General features: G+C 42.7%; 1 pseudogene; it reads left to right on the top strand.

Moving 5' to 3' along the window:
• Window positions 1–752: 752 nt before the first annotated feature.
• Window positions 753–13,240, top strand: part of LOC110536550 — a 29,747-nt pseudogene continuing 17,259 nt past the window's right edge.

A 13,240-nucleotide genomic window follows, 5' to 3' on the forward strand; every position in this document is an offset into this window, starting at 1 on the left:
ATACACAGGGTACCAGTACTGAGTCGATGTGCAGGGACACAAGGTAATTGAAGTCAGTGGAGTAAAGTAATTAAGTCAAAACACTTGAAAGTACTATTTATTTTGTGGGTGGTATCTGTGTTTTACTTTACTAGTAATATTTTTGACAACGTTTACTTCATGACATTCCTAAAGAATATAATGTACTTTCTACTCATACATTTTCCCTGACACCCAAAAGAACTTGTTACATTTTGAATGTTTAGCAGGACAGGAAAATTGTCAAATTCACGCACTTATCAAGAGAACACATGGTCATCCGTACTGCATCTAATCTGGTGGACTCACTAAACACAAGTGTATTGTTTGTAAATGTTGGAGTGCGCTCCTGGCTATCCATAAATGTTCAAAACAAGACAATGGTCCCCATCTGCTTAGCTTAATATAAGGAATTTGAAATTATTTATACTGTTACTTTGATACTTAAGTATATTGAAAACCAAATACTTTTAGGCTTTTACTCAATTAGAATTTTACTGGGTGACTTTCACTTTTACTTGAGTCATTTTCTATGAAGAGAACAGTCTATAACTTGAGTGGCTCTAGTCTTCGAAAAAAAAACATGTTTTGTCTAAAAGACTCGTACATACCATAAATGGAACTTCTACAAGCACCTCTGTCCAACCACAAACCTCTTCCTGCAATACACAAAAAATCGGAAGCACAACATTTTTTAGAGAAACAAAAGTGATTTTCAGTCTGTGTGCAGCTAAATGGCAACAGCCATGGAATCAATCAGTTGTTCAATATGTCTGGATCTACTGAAGGATCCAGTGACTCTTCCCTGTGGACACAGTTACTGTATGGGCTGTATTATTAAAGACTGCCGGGATCAGGATGATCAGAAGGGTGTCCTGATCAGCTGTCCCCAGTGCAGATAGACCTTCATCCCGAGGCCTGTTCTGAAGAAAAGCACCATGCTAGCAGAATTGGTGGAGAATCTGAAGAAGACAGGACTCCAAGCTGCTCCTCCTGCTCACTATTATGCTGGACCTGGAGATGTGGCGTGTGATGTCTACACCGAGAGAAAACTCAAAGCTGCCAAGTCCTGTCTGGTGTGTCTGGCCTCTTAATGTGAGTCTCACCTCCAGCCTCACCATGAATCTCCTGCCTTTAAGAAGCACAACCTGGTCAAAGTCTCCACACAACTAGAGGAGAAGATCTGATCTCGTCATGACAAAATACTGGAGATGTACTACAGTACTGATCAGCAGTTTATCTGTCTGCTGTGTGTGGTGTGTGAACATAAAGGTCACGATACAGTCTCAGCTGAATCAGAAAGGACTGAGAGACAGGTAAGGACAATATGTAATTGCTGCTCACTTTGAAAATACCATTCATTACTGAATATTAGTGACTACTGTACAACATAGCTTGGAAGTCAGCCAACACCCAATCATCTAGCTGTGCTAATATACACACTCACGTGATGTAACATTTACTGAGACCTAAAGAGTTGCATTGGCTCATTCAGTTAATACCTAGGCTTTGGGTTAGCAGGCTAATGCACTTTTCTGGCATGCAGGAGACCCTGGATCGAACCTGATCAGTCACATTCATACAGACACCTGCATACCTTTTCCTCCATAATGCATAGACGATGACCTATCATAAGGTTTGATATGTTTTCACTAAGACAATCACTTGTACAAAGGAACCATGGAAAGACATTTGCTTATCTGCAGAGCCAGCTGGGGGAGGAACAGCAGAAATCCAAACAGAGAATCCAGAGGAGAGAGAAAGAGATACAGGAGGTGAGACAAGCTGTGAAGTCACTCAAGGTGAGTGTTGACCATTTATATGTATTCACTTAGCAGATAGTCCTTTCTAAATTTACTTACTCTTCCTAAACTAAACTGAGGTAAAACTGGAAGTTTTGGGATGTGCTGGGCCATGTTCCTTTCTGTTTGTCTTAACAGAACTCTGCACAAGCAGCAGTGGAGGACAGTGAGAAGATCTTTACTGAGCTGATCTGCTCCATTGAGAGAAGGTGCTCTGAGGTGAAGGAGCAGATCAGAGCTCAGGAGAAGGTGAAGGACTCCTGAAGCAGGAGATGTATGAGCTCAGGAGGAGAAAAATTGAGCTGGAGCAGCTCTCACACACACACAACATCCAATACCTCCAGGTGACATCACTGGTTCTTTGTCCACAGCCTCAGGTGTACTGTTGAATGTGAGATTTTAGTTTTTCTCAACAATAATCTTGTCTGATCTGTCTCTGTAGAGTTTCCAGTCTTTTTGTGTCTCTCCTGGAACTGAAGCCTTACCCTGCATCACTGTTATGTTCAGAAAGCAGTCTCTGGACTGAAAAGTCAAGTTGAAAACATCTGATCTGGGGAAATTATCAACATCTCTGTAAAAGGTTGGTAACATAAACTATTTGGACTGTGGAGCTACAATTTGTACATTTGGCTCTATACTTGAGCATTTTGGGGTTGAGATCAAATGTTTAATTAGGCGACAGTTCAGAATGTCACATATTATTTGAGGATATTTTTTATACATACGTTTTAGAAATTAAAGGACTTGATTTATGTTGTCCCCCATTTGAATAACGTTTTTTCATAAGTATTTGGACAAATTCACTTAGAGAGTGTTCAAGTAGTTCCAAGTTTAGCTTTTGGTCCCATATTCCAAGTACGCAATGACTACATCAAGCTTGTGACTCGACAAACTTTTTGGATGCATTTGCAGTTTGTTTTGGTTGTGTTTCAGATTATGTTACGCCCAAAATAAATGAATGGTGAATAATTTATTGCGTCATTTTGGAGTCACTTATTGTAAATAAAGAATACTTGATGTTTCTGTTTTCACTTCTACATTCATATGGATGCTACCATGATTATGGATAATCATGAATGAATAGTGAATAATGATGAGTGAGAAGGTTACAGAGGAACAAATATCATGCACCCCAAAAAAAATGCACGTTAATTTAGAAGTGTTCAGAAACAAGTGACTCCAAAATAGAACGAGACATTATTGTCCATTGAGTTCCTATTGGGCATAACATAATCTGAAATACAACCAAAACAAACTGCAAATGCATCCAACAAGTTTGTAGAGTTACTAGCTTGATGTAGTCATTGCGTGCTAGGAATATGTGACCAAATACTTAACTTTTGACTACTCTAATAGACAATAAGTAAATGTGTCCAAATACTTAAGAAAGAAAAATGTATTCAAATGCATGGACTACATACATAAAGTGCTTTAATTTCTTGATCTCAAATCCAAAGAGCCAAATTCATACACTTTAGCTTCAGAGGGGAGCATATCTGGTCACTGATATAACTAATTACTAAAACTAATGACCTAAACCTCTTTCAACCACTGACCCCTTTGACTTTTTGTAATGTTTATGTCATGATCAGTATTGAACAGTGATATTTGATTTCCTGTGTCTGCATAGTGACAAAAGTTCACATTGTTACACCTGAGCCCCATTATCCACCGTCATTTGGGAGGACTCAGTCTGGACTGTCATTTGGAGGACTAGCATCACGTAGGAATGACATCACCTGTCAGGAGACAAGGCCTGAACCCAAGACCAGAGAGGAGTTCTTAGAATGTGAGTAAAGGACACACTGTGCATCTGCATGAACACAGACACAAGCACGCACACACACACACACACACACACACACACACACACACACACACACACACACACCTAGATGCACAAATACATTTCACCAGTTGTATATTTATCCTCAGATTCCTGCCAGCTCACATTGGATCCCAACACAGCATAGAAAGAGCTGTGTCTGTCTGAGGGGAACAGAAAGGTGACATGGAGTAATAAGTTCCAGTCCTATCCTGACCATCCAGACAGATTTACCAACTGCCACCAGGTGTTGTGTAGATAGGGTCTGTCTTGAGTCTGCTACTGGGAGGTAGAGTGGAGTGGGAAATGGGTTAATATAGCTGTCTCATATAAAGGCATCCGTAGGAGGGGACCTGATGAGTGGTTTAGAAAAAGTCCTCAGGCCTGGTGTTTGAGGTGTGGTATCTCTAGATCCTTCTTCTATCACAATAGTAAACAGTCATAACTGTCCCCTGCTCCAGCAGAGTAGGAGTGTACCTGGACCACAGGACAGGAACTCTGTCTTTCTACAGTGTTTCTGACACAATGCCCCTCCTCCACAGAGTCCAGACCACATTCAATAAGCCCCTCTATCCTGTTTTTATATATTTCATGGATTTGTGAAGATACTGACACCGACACAGTGATTCAATTTGATAAGAATACAGACAGGCTATACATGTTCAAGTAAGATTTTAAAATCACTAATCCATATTTAACATCCCAGTCCTCCTAAAATGTGGACCATAGACTCTGAGATTAGTCATGCAAGACATACTAGTAGGATTAACGTTTTGATTCTGATTTTGTCACTAAACATACACTACCGTTCAAAAGATTGGGGTCACTTAAAAATGACATAATGCAATTATGTTAGCACAGCTGAAAAATGTTGTTCTGATTAAAGAAGCAATACAACTGGCCTTCTTTAGACTAGTTGGGTATCTGGAGCATCAGCATTTGTGGGTTCGATTACAGGCGGGTTCGATTGTCAGTCTATTATTGTTCTGAGAAATGGAGGCTATTCTATGTGAGAAATTGCCAAGAAACTGAAGATCTCTTACGACGCTGTGAACTACTCCCTTCACAGAACAGCGCAAACTGGCTCTAACCAGAATTAAAAGAGGAGTGGGAGGCCCCAGTGCACAACTGAGCAAAAGGATATTAGTATATTAGAGTGTCTAGTTTGAGAAACAGACGCCTCACAAGTCCAACTGGCAGCTTCATTAAATAGTACCCACAAAACACCAGTCTCAACGGCAATAGTGAAGAGGTGACTCCAGGATGCTGGCCTTCTAGGCAGAGGAGTGGGAGGCTTCAGGGGGTGTAGCCGTGGGGCTAGCGGAGAGGTCCAGGGCAATTTCAAAGCCCCCAGGAAAACTTCCCGGGGCAGGCAAAGCTGACTACAGGCAATAAGTGTGGCAGAATGATTTCGAGCCCACAATGGCACCAGTAGACCAGTCAATCGAGGGATTGTGTTGCTGGAGCCAAGAGAATCCCAATACCACGGGAACCTGCGGAGACTCAATTAACAGGAATTGGATCGTCTCGCTGTGGTTCCCTGACACTCGTAGGTTGATGGGGGTGGTATGGTGGGTGACCCGGCCTATAGAGCGCCCGTCCAGCACTCTAACATTCATGGGAATGGGGAGAGGTTGAGTGGGGATTCCCAGCTCGGACGCCAGGGTAATGTCCATAAGACTCACATCGGCTCAGAGTTGATTAGTATCTGGAGAGACTTGGACTGGTCCCCCCACAGCAGGGTGGCATGGAGAGGGGGGCGAGTAAGGGGAGAAGCAAAATTGTCCTTAAGACCCACCAGAGTACTCATCAACTCAGAGCCGATGTGAGTCCTGAAGGGACAGGTAGACACATAACGACTGGCAGCACCGCAATACAGACAACTCTGGGTCTGGGTGTTAAGTCTGCGTACGCGTTTGGCTGTAGACCGCCTAGCCCTGCCGAGCTGCATCGGCTCGGGAAGAGGTAAATCGACAGTCTTCGGAGGTTCTTGGAGGAACTTGGGTAAGCTCGAATCCTCTCGGGGTCTTCCGAAGTTCATTAGATGCAGGGTGGGATCGTTGAGTGAGCGATTGGGACATCTTCTCCCTCCTACATTCCCGTAGACGTCCATTGATCTGGATGGTTAAGGCAATGAATGATTCGAGATCCGTCGGTAGTTCCAGGACTGCAAGCGCGTCCTTTACTTCCTCCGATAATCATTGCAGGAGCGTGTTGAACAGCGCTTCCAGGATCCAGGCACCCTACGCTGCTAGTGTGCGGAACTCCACCGCATAGTCTGCCACACTGAGGGAGTCCTGCCGAAGCTGGAGTAACTTCCGGGCAGCCTCTCTCCCTGACACCGGAGCCTCAAACTTTATTCACCTCCACCACGAAACCCTCCAGACTGAAGCATACGGCTGATTATTGTTCCCAAACAGCCACAGCCCAGGCGATGGCCCTCCTGGACATGGGAGGGCCCTCGCCTGGGCTGTGGCTGTTTGGGAAGCGTGATGAGGTACGCTATCTTAGATAGCCTTCCCCTTCCTTCCGAGGGGAAGGAAGAAGGCTGCAGCTCCATAACGAGGGAACACTGAGCGAGAAACGCCCGACAGGTGCACGACTCAAAGCGCTCCAGGGGAGGTAAGTGGGGTTCCCAGGAAACCGGGGTGACGACTCTGCTACCAGCCTGGTTACTGAGGGGCTGGGAGGTTACCGTCGTGGTAGGCTGCCTAGTACACAGCCCACGGATTTGCTCCCGCAATGTTTCCAATGCTAGTTTGTGACGTTAGGCCACGTCCTGGAACCCTTCCATCAGTCCATGAAGCAACTCCTTGTGCTAACCAATGGTGGCTCCTTGGGAGGAGATGGCATTGCGGAGCTGGTCCAAGTCTGCTGGGTCAAGCATGGCGAGTTCATACTATCATGTTTTAATGTATGACCCAGGTGCAGACAGTGTTAAAGAAATAAAAGTTTATACTTTAAACGGGGGCAGGCAAAAGACGGGTCAAGGCTGGCAGAGGTCAATAATTCAGAGATGGTATTATTATTTAGGCACCGGAACAGCAGGCGGGCTCAGGGTCAGGTCAGACAGAGGTGTGTAATCCAGATTAGAGGCAAAGGTACAGGACGGCAGCAGGGCTCAGGGTCAGGGCAGGCAGGAAAGGTAAAACATTGGAAACTAGAAAACAGGGACAATAGCAAAGACAGGAGCAAGGGAAACCACTGGTAGATTTGACAAAGAAAATGAACTTGCAAAGCAACTCCTTGTTTCTTCAAGTAGAAAACACAGGTATAAGTACTCGGGGGGATAATGGGTAAGATGGGCAACACCTGTAGGGGGGTGGAGACAAGCACAAGGACAGGTGGGACAGATCAGGGCGTGACAAATGGCACATACATTAAAAAGCTCACCCCCACTACCCCATTTGACATATAGCAACAAAAGTCTCTACTGTGTTTGTGAAAAGCTAAGAATTTCGTCAAAAGATGACAGAGAAAATGTACATTTTGTAAAGACCAAAGTAAATGTTCCCACACCACACCACACCCAACTAAACCCAAACTACTTAACTTCTCTGTTATCCATCAAATTGATACTGATTGTGGAGCTGAAGGAAGGTTTACTCTGAAACATGTTGATATTTTCAAAAACATGGAAATAGGATGCAATTCTGTTAACAGTTATTTTAATTTCTGCTAATATTTTCGGGCCAATGCCTCATGGGTCCAATAAAAAATATTTGATTTCTAAGTTAGAAGCCATTGTTGCTGCTTGCACATATATTTCAGTTCAGATTTGTGTTGAATGTTTAGTCCACCAGATGGCAAACTATACCTAGTTTACAACAATATAGTAAGAAAGGCAGAGCACTCCAGTTACAATGTTTTTGTGTCGATCAAGGATTTAAACCTAATCTCATCTCTCATAATTTAAAGGTAATGATATACATTTACATTGGATTTTCAGTTAGGGACATGCATACAACATGCAGAGTAGAGTGCTACTATAATTTGAGGACAGTAAAATACAGCAGATACTGTAGCCTAATTTAAAAAAGATTAGTGGTTTAAACTCATACAAGTATTGGGGAGTATGGCTAGATGGTACACTGTCCTTCTCTCAGCACATATCAAAACTGCAGGCTAAAGTTAAATCTAGACTTGGTTTCCTCTATCGTAATTGCTCCTCTTTCAAGCCCAGCTGCCAAATGAACCCTGATTCAGATGACCCTCCTACCCATGCTAGATTACGGAGAGGTAATTTATAGATCGACAGGTAAGGGGGCTCCCGAGCGTCTAGATGTTTTTTTACCATTCGGCCATAAGGTTTGCCACCAATACTCCTTATAGGATACATCACTGCACTCTATATTCTATAAACTGCTCATCTCTGTAATACCAGTTGCAAAACCCACTGTTTGATGCTAATTTATAAACCCCTCTTAGGCCTCACCCCCCCTATCTGAGATATCTACTGCAGCCCTCATCCTCCACATACAACACCCGTTCTGCCAGTCACATTCTGTTAAAGGTCCCCAAAGCTCACACATCCCTGAGTCGCTTCGCTGCAGCTAACGACTGGAACGAGCTACAACAAACCCTCAAACTGGACAGTTTTATTTTAATCTCTTCATTCGAAGACTCAATCATGGACACTCTTACTGACAGTTATGGCTGCTTTGCGTGATGTATTGTTGTCTCTACCTTCTTGTCCTTTGTGCTGCTGTCCAATAATTGCCCAATAATGTTTATACCCTGTTTTGTGCTGCTACTCTGTTTTGTGCTGCTGCCATGCTGTGTTGCTATCATGTTGTTGTCATGTTGTGTTGTTACCATGCTGTGGTGTTGTCATGTGTTGCTGCCTTGCTATGTTGTTGTCTTAGGTGTCTCTTTATGTAGTGTTGTGTCTCAAATCGTGATGTGTGTTTTATCCTATATTTATTGGCGAATGTGTTTTTAATCCCAGCAGGAGGCCTTTTGCCTTTTGGTAGGCCGTCATTGTAAATAAGAATGTGTTTTTAATCCCAGCAGGAGGCCTTTTGCCTTTTGGTAGGCCGTCATTGTAAATAAGAATGTGTTTTTAATCCCAGCAGGAGGCCTTTTGCCTTTTGGTAGGCCGTCATTGTAAATAAGAATGTGTTTTTAATCCCAGCAGGAGGCCTTTTGCCTTTTGGTAGGCCGTCATTGTAAATAAGAATGTGTTTTTAATCCCAGCAGGAGGCCTTTTGCCTTTTGGTAGGCCGTCATTGTAAATAAGAATGTGTTTTTAATCCCAGCAGGAGGCCTTTTGCCTTTTGGTAGGCCGTCATTGTAAATAAGAATGTGTTTTTAATCCCAGCAGGAGGCCTTTTGCCTTTTGGTAGGCCGTCATTGTAAATAAGAATGTGTTTTTAATCCCAGCAGGAGGCCTTTTGCCTTTTGGTAGGCCGTCATTGTAAATAAGAATGTGTTTTTAATCCCAGCAGGAGGCCTTTTGCCTTTTGGTAGGCCGTCATTGTAAATAAGAATGTGTTTTTAATCCCAGCAGGAGGCCTTTTGCCTTTTGGTAGGCCGTCATTGTAAATAAGAATGTGTTCTTAACTGACTTGCTTAATTAAATTAAATAAAAAAACGGATTAGGATGTGTAAGTGATTCTTGGAAAAATATATATAATGGTAGCTGTTCTTTTTATGAACTTGAAGGTACTATTATTGACACCTGTGAAGATAATAGAGTGTTTTCAAATGGATGTTTAGAAGAGACAATTGTCCACTTGTCAATGTTATGAAATGGCTCTCCAATGTACAGATGGCTGAAAAACTTTAAAGATGTCTACTGATTTGCAAGCACCCACTGACACTTAATGGGTTAAATCTTTATACGACATCCTTCTGAACTTACTAACTGCATGGCTTGGTCTCTTGGTCTCCTATGTGAATAAGTCCCATTAATTAAATGTGAGGTACAACGCTGGAGATGAGAAGCAGGTACAGGGAGTGAACATTTAATTAACCACGGACATGGAACAGGACAGGACAGCATCTGGACAGGAACACACAACGACATGTATGCTGACACAGGGATCTAACCAAAGAAACAGACAGACATAGGATGGGCAACAAACAAATTAAAGTTGTCCAGATGAGTCCAAAGATGCCCTGCTGTGCATGATGGTGACCAGTGATGAAGCGCAGAGGCACATAATGATGGTGACAGGTGTGTGCAGTGAAGGCAGTCTGGCGCCCTCGAGTGCCAGAGAGGGAGAGCAGAAGTAGGCGTGACATTAAACTAATCAAACCAGCATTTCAGAAATGCACCATGGTGAAAAATAATAATAATTTTAATTGAACGGTGCATTCCATGTTGGGACGATATGATTGTATCTGAAGTGAAATAGTGAAATAATGAGTGAAAAGGCAATCCTGAAGGATAGGTGAGGGGCTAGGTGGGGGCTAGGTGAGGGGCTAGGTGGGGGGCTAGGTGAGGGGCTAGGTGAGGGGCTAGGTGGGGGCTAGGTGAGGGGCTAGGTGGAGGCTAGGTGGAGGCTAGTTGAGGGGCTAGGTGGAGGCTAGGTGAGGGGCTAGGTGATCAATGCGTAAAAAGCTTGTTGGATATTATACCCCCATGATGGCAAACGAGAATCCTTGTGACAGTCACTTTGTTGTCGATGGGAATTTCAAGCAGACAACATTTCTCCAACTAATGGTTTTAAGGACCCCTCCACACCCAACATACCCAAAGTATTTGCACGGAGGTCCCAACCTACCGACGTGGGCGAGGACACCCACTCTCCTTTCTCACACAGGATTCCGCAACCGGATCCACATGCCAGGCACCACAGGGTCCTGCGTGAGGCGGGGGACGAGACTGAAAGAATGTATCAGCGGGACTTTGCAGAGATGTCGGGGCAGTTGCATTATATGCCCAGCACGGCACAGAGAAGGTTTACTGCTGTAATAGATGTTGGGGTCTGATTGTGGCTTTCTTTGAGTTTGGAGGGACAATGTGCGTGGAGACCCGTCAACTGGGAGATGATGTCCCAGGTGGACAACATCGCTCATTGCAGAACTTGATCCAGGAGAATGGTGGTGGGGTATGTCTGTTAATAAATCATTCTACATTTCGTCAGCCTCTATCGACCTATCAAACCTTTGCATCAATTGCAAATCTCTGCCATTTGACCACTGTGTTCCTAAATGTACCACGTTCGTTCAAACTGTGAAAATACATTCCTGTGATATTCACCACCTCTCCAGCCTGGGATTTGCAGGTACTTTCTTACCAGTTTAAATAAAGGGAATAGGCAGTTACTGTATGTGCATTGCCCAGTGTAGCAAAATGTAATCCCCTATGGAGAGGGGTGCATCACTGAGGAACTGCTGATTCATGGCAATTGGTTTGTAAAGAGAAGAGTTTGAATGTTTTCAGACATATCTGCACGTCATTAGATATGTGGTTATGTGCCCAAGTCAATAGGCTTTTAAGAACTTTCCCACACAATATTTGTATGTTAAATTGTTGCCAAAGACTCGATCGTAATTCAACAAATAAATGCAAAAAAGAAGTCTCCCTCCCTTCTCCAACCTCTATCTTCTAATCTAATCTGTATCTCTGTTGCTCATTATGAAAAACAATATTTCAGTCTTGGGGTTGTGGTTCGATGTAGGTGATGTACTGATGTTTGTCCCTCATGCGACACCATAGGAACGAAACTTCCTCAAAATGGTCAGAATTCATCTAAGACAACTTTAAAAAATCTGTCATTAATTGACATTTTTGCAGAGAAGGTTTGTGCAAATGTACATCTAGCTAAGATGTTTGGTGCAGTATTTCTCACATGAAAAAATATGCTATGTGTTGTCTTATGTAAGCAGTCAGATCCACTGCGGCTGATGGGCAGGTCTGTCTCACTGTCTGTGTTCTGCGGTAGGATTGGACAGCGCTCCATCACAGCAGCTGTGTATATATTCTGTGTTATTGGGCAAGTAAGCATTGTCATAATCAAAACCCAAACCACAAGTTAATAATGACAAACAGTTTTGGACAAAATTTACATTATTAACAAAATTATCCTAGTACACTTTTTGACACTAGAATAAATGTTTCGGACAAATATCGATGACGCATAGGCCGTTTTCAGAGAAGTTGTTTATTGCCTTCAGTTGCACTTTAAATGTAACAGCACACTTGACACGATGAGCTGAGTAAGGCACTCTACTAATCTTGGCCTTTTGCATACTCATTATGTTCTCAGGACTCCGGTTCACATACTCCAGAGTCTCCCACTGTTCATCCATTCTGTACTATGTACTTGGAGGTGTGGTATGTGTCCATTGGGGAGTGTTGTATCGAATCAAATAAAATACAATTTTAGTCGTGCAACAGGTTTAGACTAACAGTGAAATGCAACAATGGTGTGGGAGTGGGAGAAGGCGTGACACCAACAATGCAGAGTGAAAGAAAATAGAGAAATAATAGAAAAGTAATAACACGTAATAATTAAAGTAATAGTAAATACACAATGAGTACCGATGACTTGGCTATATACACGGGGTACCAGTACTGAGTTGATGGGCAGGGGTACTAGGTAATTGAGGTAGATATGTACACTACTGTTCAAAAGTTGGGGGTCACATAGAAATGTCCTTGTTTTTGAAAGAAAAACAACTATTTTGTCCATTAAAATAACATCAAATTGATCATAAATACAGTGTCGACATTGTTAATGTTGTAAATGACTTTTGTAGCTGGAAATGGCAGATTTTTAATGGAATATCTACAAAAAAATCTGCCGTTTTCGGCTACAATAGACATTTGCAACATGAACAATGTGTACAATGTATTTCTGATCAATTTTATGTTATTTTAATGGACAAAAAATGTGCTTTTCTTTCAATAACAAGAACATTTCTAAGTGACCGCAAACTTTTGAACGGTAGTGTACATGTAACTAGGAATAAAGTGACTAGGCAACAGGATAGATAGCATCGGCGTAAGTGATGAGTCACAAAAAGGGTCAATGCAGATAGTTAAATAGTTAACCAATAGCTACCTAGACTAACTATTTAGCTGTCGTATGGTTTGGGGGTGGAAGCTGTTAAGGGTCCTTTTGGTTTCAGACTTGGTGCATTGGTACCGCTTGCTGTGCGGTAGCAGAGAGGACAGTCTGTGACTTGGATGTATCCAGTGCATGGCACACATGCCATAAATGGAACTTCTACAAGCACCTCTGTCCAACCACAATGCTCTTCCTGCAATACACACACAAACAGGAAATGTATCCACATGTACCCACTCAATGTAGGCCTACATTCCATGAGACTTTGTAAAGAACATGAACCTGGATGAACATGAACCTGTTCATCCACTTGTCCTTCAGACAAGGAGGTGCCTGAACATGGTATTGTGTTGTTTGATGCAAAAAAACATTTACAAAATAAAATGCATTATTAATCCCATACCATTATTACAGAGAATCAGACAAATTATGCTATGCTCTGCCTATTGGCTACTTAGTGTATTCAAGACCGTCTCAAAATACAACACGGCCCCTTTAAGACATAAAAAAGCTCATTACCTTACTCACTTTTCAAAAAAGGCTAGGAATGTTCACGCTCAAGGACAGAAATACAT

Source organism: Oncorhynchus mykiss, chromosome 11 (genome assembly GCF_013265735.2).
Source record: "Oncorhynchus mykiss isolate Arlee chromosome 11, USDA_OmykA_1.1, whole genome shotgun sequence".
In the NCBI taxonomy this organism is placed as follows: Eukaryota; Metazoa; Chordata; class Actinopteri; order Salmoniformes; family Salmonidae; genus Oncorhynchus; species Oncorhynchus mykiss.